Source organism: Electrophorus electricus, chromosome 12 (assembly GCF_041902795.1).
Source record: "Electrophorus electricus isolate QZ-2024a chromosome 12, ASM4190279v1, whole genome shotgun sequence".
Classification (NCBI taxonomy): Eukaryota; Metazoa; Chordata; class Actinopteri; order Gymnotiformes; family Gymnotidae; genus Electrophorus; species Electrophorus electricus.
The window spans coordinates 26,249,296-26,261,544 of record NC_137508.1 but is presented as its reverse complement, the minus strand read 5'-3'; positions in this window follow the sequence as shown (position 1 = coordinate 26,261,544).

Below are 12,249 nucleotides of genomic sequence, written 5' to 3'. Positions count from 1 at the left end.
ACACTAACAAGAATGTCCCTGGTCATGCATGACAAAGTCCAGCTGCCCGCTAGCCAGCAATCCCCTGGCTGACTGGCCGCTCAGGAGGTTCCACTTAAAAGCCCCGGCTCGGGGGGGTGGGGTGGGGGCGAGGGGTTTGTATGGGGGGCAGAGGCGTCTCGGGAGATTATGCACTCTAACTAGCTGTTTCCACCTCGAGAGGAAAATGGACCAGCTCATCGTGCCACCAATGGCAGATGAAATCATTTACCTTTATAACCTCTTGAACTTTTATGGCATTTTTTTTTCTCTTTTGCTGCTATGTTTTGTTGCTGCATTTTTTTATCTGTGTTTCAGGGGAAAACATGGTTTAGGTTAAGGTTTGGTGGGGGTTTTAAAATTTTTAAGGCAACATGAAGGCCTACAGCCAAGACATTAAACTGTTTTCTTTTTTAATTTCCAAATGAAATTTCAAGTACAAATGACTTAACATTTTAAACCTTATGGTTTGTCTATTATTTAAACTGCAATTGTAGTAAGTTCCAATCGGAGGTTGATCTATACTGGACAGTATTTGACTTCGGTCAAAAACAAACTAGTTTCTTGTGGAATGAGCCCCCTCTGCTAAACCTGAGTGCCAACGTTCCCAGACGCCTGAATGATAGACGTCGGCCTTTTGTCATTGTGGTCCTGGTCACATGACCAGTTGTACTCTATTATCCTGTCAGCCTGTTGATAATGGAGGAGATTGCTTGTTTAGACTGTGTAGTGCCTGCCTCTAATTCACCATGGCTCCAGAGTGAGACTTTCAAATGGCCCATCATCAGAAAATCCACATTTTCCAGAAGGACTAAAAACAACAGGGGCCTGGTCCGAGCGGAATTAGCTCCTCTTTAGTCTTAATTACCTCCTCACGTTTAAGCTGCAGGCTCACCCGGACCTTTTCCATTTTCCAGCCAGAACGAGGGATCGGTGACCGCCGCAGTCACGGAGAGGGACATAAAAACAACGTGCAAATGCACACAAACATACACAAAAAAACCTTAAAGCATGGCAGAAAGCCCCAGAGGGCACAGCACATGGCTTTGGTATGTGCTCAGGGCTGGTGCCCGTGCACAAAAGCCTACAGGCTTGCGCCCCACTGGATAAAACCGGAAGATAACCTAACGTGCCTGTGTGCGTCTTAAAAAATCCAATGGGTGAACAAGCATGCCTCAAAACGACCTAATTAGAACTGCTCACATCCACATCTGCGAAGGCCGCGGTCTCAGACGGGTTGGCCGAAGGCCTCGGCGAGGTTATTGCATTATTAACGGCCAACGGAGAAATGCGTTTGCTGCTCGAGTGCATTTAAAAGCGATGGAGGCCAGCGAGGGAGACCATAGTACAGTGCTCCATTGTGCAAGCTCGGATCTGCTGCAGAGCCTTTCGGAGGCCGTCATTCCCCACTCATAAGGTCATCTGAGCGGAACATGCAAACACTGACAATTTAGCCCAGGACTTATAAATCACATACCAATTAGAGAACCCTAAAGAACATCACAGACATGGTGCGCCGACCGTGAGCTGCAGATGAGAGAGAGAGGAAAAGAGCAGCTGCAGTTTCACAAGTCATGCTGCTTCAAAGCCTGAGTGTTTAGGACTGGCTTGTGCAATGGTAGAACGTGGCCTGCTGAAAGTAGATGTAAAACAAAATGTAGCGTGAGTTGAAATGAGCTGAACTCTTTAGCAGCGCTGATTGTTCAATAAGATTTTGGGTAAAGTATTCACAAGGCTTCTAATCATAATCTCCAGTTCCTAGCAGAAAGATACTATTATACATGTAACACTGGAATATGTAATATATACATACATGATATACTGCAATATGTAATATATCCATACATGTACATACTCAATGTACATATATACTCCCAAAAGAATCGAGCCTCATGGTGACAGTAAAGTATTTATTGATTTGTTTGTTTCTTTAAATATTTGGAAAGTATTAATCTGATTAGATTTTTTTGCACATGTAAAGCCAGATTTAGAAAGCACATAAACAGTTTGTTTTTGGGGTTTTTTTGTATTTTTTTTCTCACAGATATTTAAATTAATAGCATGACATGGCCATGACAGGTGGCCATGCCACTACAAGGTGAAACAGTTCCCAGTTCAGGAAAAATGACAAGGCCTTTAGGTAGGGAGCAACATCTTATTCACACGAACTGAGCGCTTACCTGTGAGAACGACACCAAGGGTAAAGACAAAGGAACTGACAGTCACTTCCTGTTGAAGCTGACCCAGCAGGCAATTCCCTAAAAACCCACCTTTAAAAGAACATTTGTCTGTTTGTTTGTTTTTAATAAAAAATGAAATCAGGAACATATGTTTTTTTGCTTACATTTCTTAGAGATTCTAGGTAGCTGTGATTGCAAGATCTTAAAACTCACAGAAACAAAACAAGCAGCAAATGCAATAACGTTAACATGTTCGTAACTTTATGGGAGCCTTTGATTCTCACATTTTTCTCCTTGGGCTAGTTTGATGTGCAGCGTCAAAAGAATATTTATGGCTTTATGTCTTGAAAAAGATGTTTGGAGAGGAGTGTACCGACAGACTGCTGCCAGCCAGTGCAGAGATCCGCTGTGCCAGAAAACATAAATCGCAGGGAACTGTCTTGGATGGCCTCCTTGGTGTGTCTGATAGGTCTTCAGCTGTGTACATACAGTAGATGGCAGCTGTTTCCTGTAGCACTGAAACCAAATAAACTGTGCAGCATTTGGGGGCAGTAATTCTTCTGCTTGTTAACCTTCAAAGCGGCTCTGCTGTGTGTACGAGGCAGGAGAAACTGTCTGCTCATACTCGCGCACGACCTTCTTATTCAGTCCGACTCCCAGACCAACCAACACACTGAGCAGTAGCATGATGCTGTGTGTGTGTGTGTGTGTGTGTGTGTGTGTGTGTGTGTTTATGTGTGTGTGTGTTTATTGGTGCGTGTGTTTGTATGTGTATGCGTGTGTGCATGTGTGCACATGTAGACAGTTTCTTCTGATCTGTAGGTAAAATATTGTTCTGTATGGCAAGGGGCAGCTGAGGCAGAAACCACACATACACACACACACACACACACAGTCATACAGAGCCACACGCAAACACCCAGACATGCACACACACACACACACACACACACACTCATACAGAGCCACACACACATGCACACACACAGACAAGCACAGGTTCCACAGCAGTGCCGGAGGAGGTCCATGGCATCTTTGCCGTGTGAGCGATGCTTGCAACATTCCGGCCTATGGAGCATGAAAGTGTCTCTCCCTCTCACCCACTATTTCATCTCCCAGCCAACCATTAGAGAAGCCAGATGGTTGCTGAGGGCTCTTCCGTCCGCTCTTCACGTGGAGTAGCCAGAGCAGCTCGGGTGCCATCGAACAAAACGAGGCAGAGCCACAGTGCCTGATAGGCTGAGAGATCAATGGGGCGTGGGCAGAGGAGCCCACTCATAACCTTAAATCACAGCCACTTCAAAGAGCCCTGCACAGGGCCCTTATAGTGCCCCACAAAATGCCATGGGTCAGCTTGGCTTATCTGACCTGGTCAGCCTTACCCCCCCCCCCCCTCTCGTCCCCCCACCGGCCAGTTCACCTTCTATTGCACCACACCATAAATTCACTGCGCACTCTGTTAACGGGGCTCGCCGAGGGCACAGGGGCTCTGGACAGCCCTACACCGGCCGGGCCATAAAGTGGCGTGTGGAATGGCAGCTATGCGCTAATCGGCGAGCAGACACTGGAGGTGTTGACGCAGAGGAGCAGGGAGACGTGGCGCTAATTAGTGCCGTGCTGGAAGACCAGGGCTATTTGCTGCTAGTTTATGTGAGCATTTAGTCAGTACGGTTGGTTTAAGGTGAACTCATTTTTTTCTTTTTATTTGTAAGTAGTGTTATTGGATTTTAATTAAATTTGTCTTGCAGAAACAGAACCTTTTAGTGCATTAGTAGCATTTTAAGAGACGAGTTTAAATCATGGATTCAAAAAGTTGCCTCAAAAAGTCTTGCTAATTTATATATTCCATTACTTTATTTGTTTATTTACTCAGTCATAACATTTAAAATAAGAACATCACCAGTCATTTCTGTATATACTTTCTAGAGTTTTGTGAGGGACTATTTTAAAATATGACAAACACAAATGTACTTCTAGCCATCTCAGTGTCCATGGTGCTGTTTAAGGAACCATGTTGCTGCAGCGTAACCCAGGCCGCCGGATCCAAGCAGAAATGCTACCTGCTTCCCCATACTGGGAGAGTGTGTGTGTGCAGGTGGGTCTCCATGACGTTACATGGGAAATGCCCAGTCAGAGACACTAGGTCAGGCTGAGGGCCCCCTCTTCCAAACTGAACCACAGCTCCTAATGACCAAGCTGGCATTCCTAATCGCCAGTTCTCATTTGTCCTGAGAAAGCCACAGGAGGGCATCTCACAGCTCAGTTTCTCCTGAGCCTTAAAGACCTGGATCAGAGCACAGAGCTTGGCTACATCTCAAAGAGCATTACAGATCTGGTGAAGAATCAACAATCTAGCACAAGGCAGCTTCCACAGCCAATGCCAAAGCTCCTGAGAGAGTATGGGTTAAATGTGTAAGGTGGGAAATGTGTATTGTAGATTTTTTTGGAGGACTTACGCTATGTGAAGTCCTGTGTCATCCCAGGGTCAACATCTGGCTGAGATCAATGGATTCTGCGTTGGAGTTTATATGCCCAGAGAATTTAACCAGTCCTTTTAAATATTTAAAATATTTGTTTATGGCTTCTGGGGTTTAAACTGGTGGAATGAACTGGAATTCAGTGTGTACTGCACAAGGAATATACATGCAAGCACTTTTCCCCAAAATGGAACTTTTTTGAATGATCTGTTAATGATGGCAAGATGTACTTTGATGCTTATAAACAGTTAAAGCTAGTATGGGTATGGCTGTGTTCTTCAGCTACAAGTCTCATTCCTATGGAAAATCAAATAATCTCACGGATGTGTTTAGATGGGTATTACTGCCCTCTCAATTCCACAATGAAACCACCGCACACAAATCCAAAGTAAAACTCAACTGGACAGTTAAAATCATTCCCCGCACAACTCCACAGTGAAACTCTTCATGCTTCACTACACTCTGAGCTATCCAAGCAGGACTGGGCAACCCATAATGACCCATGCAGACCACTAAAGAACAACTACAGCACGCTCTCCACAGGTCCTTCTAGTCTTCTAGTAAGTCAGTGACCTACAGAGGCTTCTCTTGAGCTCAAACCCCAAATTAAACCCAAGATTAAACCTCATAATAAACCCCAGATTAAACCTCAGATTAAACCACATTTAAAACCCCAGATTAAACCTCAGATTAAACCTCAGATTAAATCCCTGCCCCCACACAGGACAGGCAGCTTTGTTAGCCACCAAACTATACCAACCAACTAAACTATACCAATGTCGGGGAAAACGCATGCAAACATGCACAAATGCTACAGCCATGTGCACCAACACTACAAAATGTGCAAAAATGTTATGGGCATGTTCATGAATTGGTACATCCATATGAACCAACATGTACAGGCAAGCGCATCAATTTTATGGACAAATGCCACGAGCATGTGCACCAACGCAACAGGCATGTGCACAAACGCATATTGCAGCTTTGAAACCAAGCCCACATCCTAGAGTCACACTGATTCCTCAGCAGCCACACAGGCCTCCCAGCCAAGAGCTCTTTATCATAATTAGCCATCAGTCACTCTCAGACACGCGGTGAGACCTGGAGATGTCGGTGACGGGACCAGACACACGCTGCACACGGAGGAGTGGCACGTGTGAATGATGTCCACTGCTGTGCAGTGTGTTTTTGTTGTTTGTTTGTTGTTATATGTGTGAAGGACTGTGTGTTTGGGTTTGTGTGTATGTGTGTGTGTCTGTGTGTGTGACGCGGGAGGTTGGGGGTTTGGCTGGGCAGGCTGTGATCTCAGGGCCGTGTCTGCAAACAGAGAAGGCAGACAGGGCGCGACCTTTGACCCCTGCCTTGTGCCTTGTCAAACGACCCCTCCTGCGTGTGGGGGGGGGGGTAATTAGGGTTCTATGGCCTCTATTTTAAGGTGCTGTTGGGCTTTGGAGTCACACGTAGTTATAAATAGTAGCAGGGCTGGGCCTCATGTAATGACACAAAGCATAATGCATACACACAAACCCAGAGAAACAGACACACACATAAACTCAGAGAAACACACACATACCAAACCCAAAAAAACACACACAGATACACACACACAAACAGATTCACTCACACTCACATACACAAATGTATGTATGTACACACAGTTGTGCATGCAGGCACTCACTCAAACACACGCATGCACAGATACTGCACAGTTCGCATGTCAGTGTGAATGACTTATATAGTGTATAGTAAAGTTGGTAAACAGATGTAGCTAAATAATGAATGCCTTTGTGCCTTCTCAGGCCATGACAAAAGGAAAACAGAACTATTATAAAGTAATAAAATAAAAATTATAATTTACTCTGAGTGTGTGTGCGTGTGTGTGTGTGTGTGTGTGTGTGTGTGTGTGTGTGAGAGCAATGTGTGTGTGTGTGTGTGTGTGTGTGTGTGTGTGTGCGTGATGCTCATCAGTTTTAGTCTAGCCTCCTCTGACCGTACACCAGCTGCGTCCTAAACTGTTTATCTTCTTCCAAACCTCACGGACAAACTTCTGAAATCTGAAACAAACTTCTGGTGTGCAGTCTCCATTGCACCTGTTTCCAGTGTGCTCCACTTCAGGGTTCACGTGTGATGGGGGTCATGTGTGATGGGGTTAATGTCCCTCGAATGGACCTCTTCACGTGGCCGGGGGACTTCGGGTGGGGCCCGGTCCGACCGAGCAGGGGGCTCTCGGGTTGCAACATGGCCTCCCACACTGTAATCTGTTTTAGGAGAAGCAAAAGGATGAGATAAGTGCGTTTGTCTCCACGGCCTCCTGGACCCAAAGCCCTGGGGGGGCCATCGTCGCAGGACAAAAGGTCGACATGGTAACGCTCTCCCTCGCTCAGTCCTACAGACTACAAACTGCCCCGGCCAAAAACATCATTACCCATAATCGCATGAAGGACCAAGTGGTGGGTCACCACATGCATGAGCTGATGAATGATAAGAGGGAGTTGGTTAAAGATGAGACAGACATAATGGAACAAGGTTTCATGAGGAGGACTGAGAGGCTGCAGGTCTCATTAGACTCAAAACAGATCATTAGGGCATTGGTTGCTGTGAGGATGAAAAGAGAGAGGATGTGTGTGTGTGTGTGTGTGTGTGTGTGTGTGTGTGTGTGTGTGTGTGTGTGTGTGTGTGTGTGTGTGTGTGTGTGTTTCTGCCCTCAGCTGGGTGGGGGTCAGATGTTGTCATTAGCCCTTTAAGTGCCTCCATAACAACACGAACATTTCACTCAGGCCTACCATAGAGACACACAGCCCCAGGACACAGCAACAGCATTGCCACAAATACACACTCTGTATGGATGGATGATCTCATTGTTTCTCTCCCACACACACACACACACACACACACACACACACACACACACACACACACACACACTCACAACTGTTGAGCCAGAAGATGAAGCTAATATGCAGGCAGGTGGTAGCTGCCACCATTCTAAACATCAAGATTATTCTGTAAAAGCCACATATGACCCTTTTGTTCACTGTGTCAAGGAAAATAACTCATTAGGTTATGTTCTAGTGGTCCTTACAAAACATGCTAGCTTATGGTCAGACTGCATACTCACTCACACATTCCTCCTGAGAGCAGGGAGCTGTTGCACACCCTACAGGTCAGACAGAGATAAGACAGCGTAGCTAAACTCACACTTTCCCATCGTACCAACCGTAGGTGAGGAAGGAGCAGTGACGCAATGCTGTTTACAGCTGGAAATCCGGAGAGCCTTTATCTATTAGTACAGACCTATTTACTTAACGATAGGCAGCAAACACGCTCGATGGTAACGCTGCACTCTGACTGCAGGCCAAAAAACCTGTGTGCCAGTACGCATTCACCGTGTGTAGAGATCTGGGGCTGGGTAAATGACCGAAACCAAATTAATAACTGCACTTGAGTGAAAAATACTATTAAGCACGTATTTAGAAAAAAAATTGTAGTATGTGGCTAGAAAGTGGAGGTAGTTACTGAAGTATTCTACTTATGAAGGATAAGTACGTGGAATACTCACGTGCAGGATCCAATCTGGAACACTCACGTGCAGGATCCAAGCGGGAATACTCACGTGCAGGATCCAAGCTGGAACACTCACGTGCAGGATCCAAGCGGGAATACTCACGTGCAGGATCCAAGCTGGAACCTTCACGTGCAGAGTGACATTGACACAGATCCACATATCAACATTTCCACTCTCACTGATTTTCTCTCTCTCTCTCTCTCCCTCTCTCTCTCTCTCTTTCTCTCTCACATTCTCTTTCCTTGAGAGGTGAATGAGAGTGATGCCATGGGTCTTTTCCTGGAGTTCGGAAACAGCTGGAACTCTGAGGTTTCATCATCCAATAAACCCGGTTTCCCCTGCGCAGAAATCTGTTTCTCCCCTGCGGCCTCGGGTCAGCTGGCCCAAACCGCACGGCTCGGATGACAAATAAGCCGCAGCGCTGAGGGAGCAGCCCAGAAGAAACCCACTTCGGCTTCTCGACCAGCACGACATAAGAGCAGACGGCAGAACATAAATATCACAGACTGAAAGTGTCATTCTGGACTGACATGGATCAAAGCCAAAAGGAACTGAGCTGGGAGTCTTTGCTTTTCAACTTGTAAAAAATGATCATCTTAATGACCAAGATAATGAACAAGATGACACAGAGTGGAGCTGAATTTGGCTCAGCACTCTGTGCTGTGTGAGCTATCTAAGCACTGAGGCTTGGGTGAAATGGATTGCAGACAGAGGCAAGCTCCAGCAAAGAGGAAGCCCCCCACCCCAAACACACACACCACATGCACATACACCCCACGCAGTGTAAGGGTCCTCCTGATGAAATGTGTGACATATATATGAGGTGGAATACACACATGTAATTTGCTCTAAAAATTGCCCCTTTTCCCAAGGACTGAAAAGAAAAGAACTCTATATGTGCATGTGAGAAGCAAGCAGAGAGTGGGTGAGTAGGGAATGAATGAATGAATGAATGAATGAATGAATGAAATGTCCACAAGCGAATCTTTTTAAGATGACCATTTCCTAATGAAAATAATAGCACTGAAAAGCATCTTTTAATTTTCTCTTAAGAATTACTAAGAATTACAAAGCCATATTATGCTTGGCTTTGATGGCTACGCAACATTAGGGCATTTTAGCAGATTTCCGAGATCAACAAATAATCACGGCTCACAAACAAACCATGTCCCGTCTGACAAGGGCCACCAGCGTGACATCATTTCACAGCTGGCTCACGCCATTGGTTGGAATAATAACAGAGAGTGGAAAAATGCAGCTCAAGATAACAGCTGCTCTGTAAGTCGTTAGCTCATTTCACGGGTATGGAACGACCGCAGTATGAAGTATCGCCCTGATAAGTATAATTTACAGTATCTTTATCAGTGGTATGTATAAACAAACCCACACAAGCACAACACACACACTGAACTTAATGATTTTATTTGAACACTTTCGTCTTACTATTTTGCAACAGGCTAAAGATTAAGAGGGAATATAACGCTGCTATAGTGTAAATATTTTAAGAGTTTATACATATAATTTCTACATATAAAGTAGAAATATTTCCAACATTAGTGGTACCATTTCCATAGTGGAAGTAGGCCTACTGTTCCTAAAATAATGACATTTCAGTGTGTGTGTGTGTGTGTGTGTGTGTGTGTGTGTGTGTGTGTGTGTGTGTGTGTGTGTGTGTGTGTGTGTGAAACCAGCAGACAAATTGCTCCATGTATTTATGTGCATGTGTGTGTGTTTGTGTGTGTGCATATGTATCTGCATGAATGTGTATGCATTTGAGAATGTGTGTATGTGTGTATGCATGCGTGTGCATGTGCATGTGTACGTGTGTGTGTGAATGTGTGTGTACTTGCAGTTGGGTACCAGTCATAAAGCCACAGGGCTGTGTTTTTACAGCATGGTTTCTGCTGCTGCTGGGACCATTATGAGACTGCTAAATAAAACCAATCCCATGGCCTTGAATTGGGATACTGTCTCCTCCAATACATAGATGAAGGCGTGAGGTCAGAGAACTCCCCCTTTAAAAAAAAAAACCTTTATGGCTTTTCTTCGGGGCACTGAACACAGATCAGTGGGCTCCTGCAATTCCATTTCCACAGGAAGAGGGACAGAGGTGAGGGGAAACAGCATAATGTAGCCCTAAATTCAGCAGAGCGATGTGTCGACTGTTTGTGGGCTGTCTCGGTCCCAGACTCACGAGCTCACGGCGCAGTTCTGGTTTGAAGCCTGCGGTCACAACATGTGAGATACTTGCACTACCTTTAAAAACAGAACCAAGGGGAAAAAGTGATACATGCTCAGAAATAAACTTCATTTTAAACTTCATTCAGATTACTGAAGCGGAAAGTTCTGTCTTCTTTTTGTTCTTATGTGCAGTGGCCTCTTACATCATCAAGGCTTTCATTGTATCTCTTTCTGAGTTCGGTGGATAAAAATGTCCCTGTTTCCTACTGGAGAGATACTCTCACTAAACGCAATCACATTCTAAAACCCTCATGGGTGCCATGAGACAGGATATGACGTCAGTGCAAACGTTGATGCAACGGCATGATGTCACTGGTGGCAGTGCCAAAAGCATGATGTCTGTTCCTCCTACGGTTGCGTTATCAGTATGACATTCAGCAGCTGAGATCCAACACATTCCCATCGTCACTAAGCTACAGCAGTGCGAACCCATACCCCTCACTAAGCTTCTCACTTCTCCTCCTTAATACCACTCACTCTAGTCCCTTTATTACCAATGTTAGTATCGCTGCAGATATACGTGCTGCAGACATTTTGCGGGTCCCGGTGTTTGCATTAACTCACACTAGCTGCACAAGTTCTAGGTGTTAAGTGTCCGTTTTTATATTCCAGCAGGCATCTGGGAGGGATTCTATAACACAAGAGGTGTGTATGAGAGGTCCCTAACACTGAGGCTGGACACAATAAAGATGGACACACTGAAGTTGGACACACTGAGGCTGGATACACTGAGGCTGGATACCCTGAGGCTGGACACACTGAAGCTTGATACACTGAAGATGGACACACTGAAGTTGGACACACTGAGGCTGGACACACCTCTCTCTTCAGAGGTGACAACATGATATTCTTCTACCTGAAGCCCACATGTGTCCAGTAGTGTTTAATTCATTTTCCAAAGATCTGAAATGCCCATCTATTACAAAAGTCTTGTCTAACACCTTCCTCTTTCACTAATGTTTATGTATAACAGCTTCTCCTGAAGTAAATCAGCTTAAAAAACGGAAATTCTTCTTTCAAAACCAGAATGCTATTTCCAGTAAAAGTGCAGTTCTCATTCAATAGTCTTTACTTCATCTGTCTTTTTCTATCAGTCCATGAATCCATCAGCTCAACATACATTATATTCCAACCATCTTTCCCACAAAGAATATTCTAGAAGACTGTAGTAAGAGGACGCAGGAAGGCCCCCCAGCTTGATGACCACCAACCACCATACTTTGGCTGTCTCTAATCACTAGCAAAATATGCTCTTGTCCGGAGAGATTTAGTAAGGTGTCTGGGGGTGATATGTAGGGAGATGGCAGCACCAGCGACGATGGTGTGCTGGGTAATTTTCACTAATGGTAATGAGGTCTGTAGCAGCCATACTCACAAGAATGCGTGTCACCCTCCTCTGAAGTCCAAGTAGTAGCATCTTTAAGCTATTAGAGCGGTTTTCAACCCTGAGTCTTTCTTCGCAGACGCAGGCCGTGACCCCAGCTGACTCAAGGGTCTTCAGCATTTACACATTTGATTTCCTTTCTAATGGCTGTAAGCGTAATCTTTGAGGCAGATGAAAAGGTGAAAAGAACATTCTAGAACAAAACTCACTTTCTTTCCTCCTGACTCGGACGTGACGTGGTAGACCCCCTTTACTCCTTCCAGCCAAAAAAAAAGAAACAAAGATGTTAAACCTCCAGCCGACAGATCTCCAGACGTTATACCTGGTCTGTTTTTGTGTTAAATATTCTGTAAATCTTTCATTTAATTTGTGAAGACTGCTAGC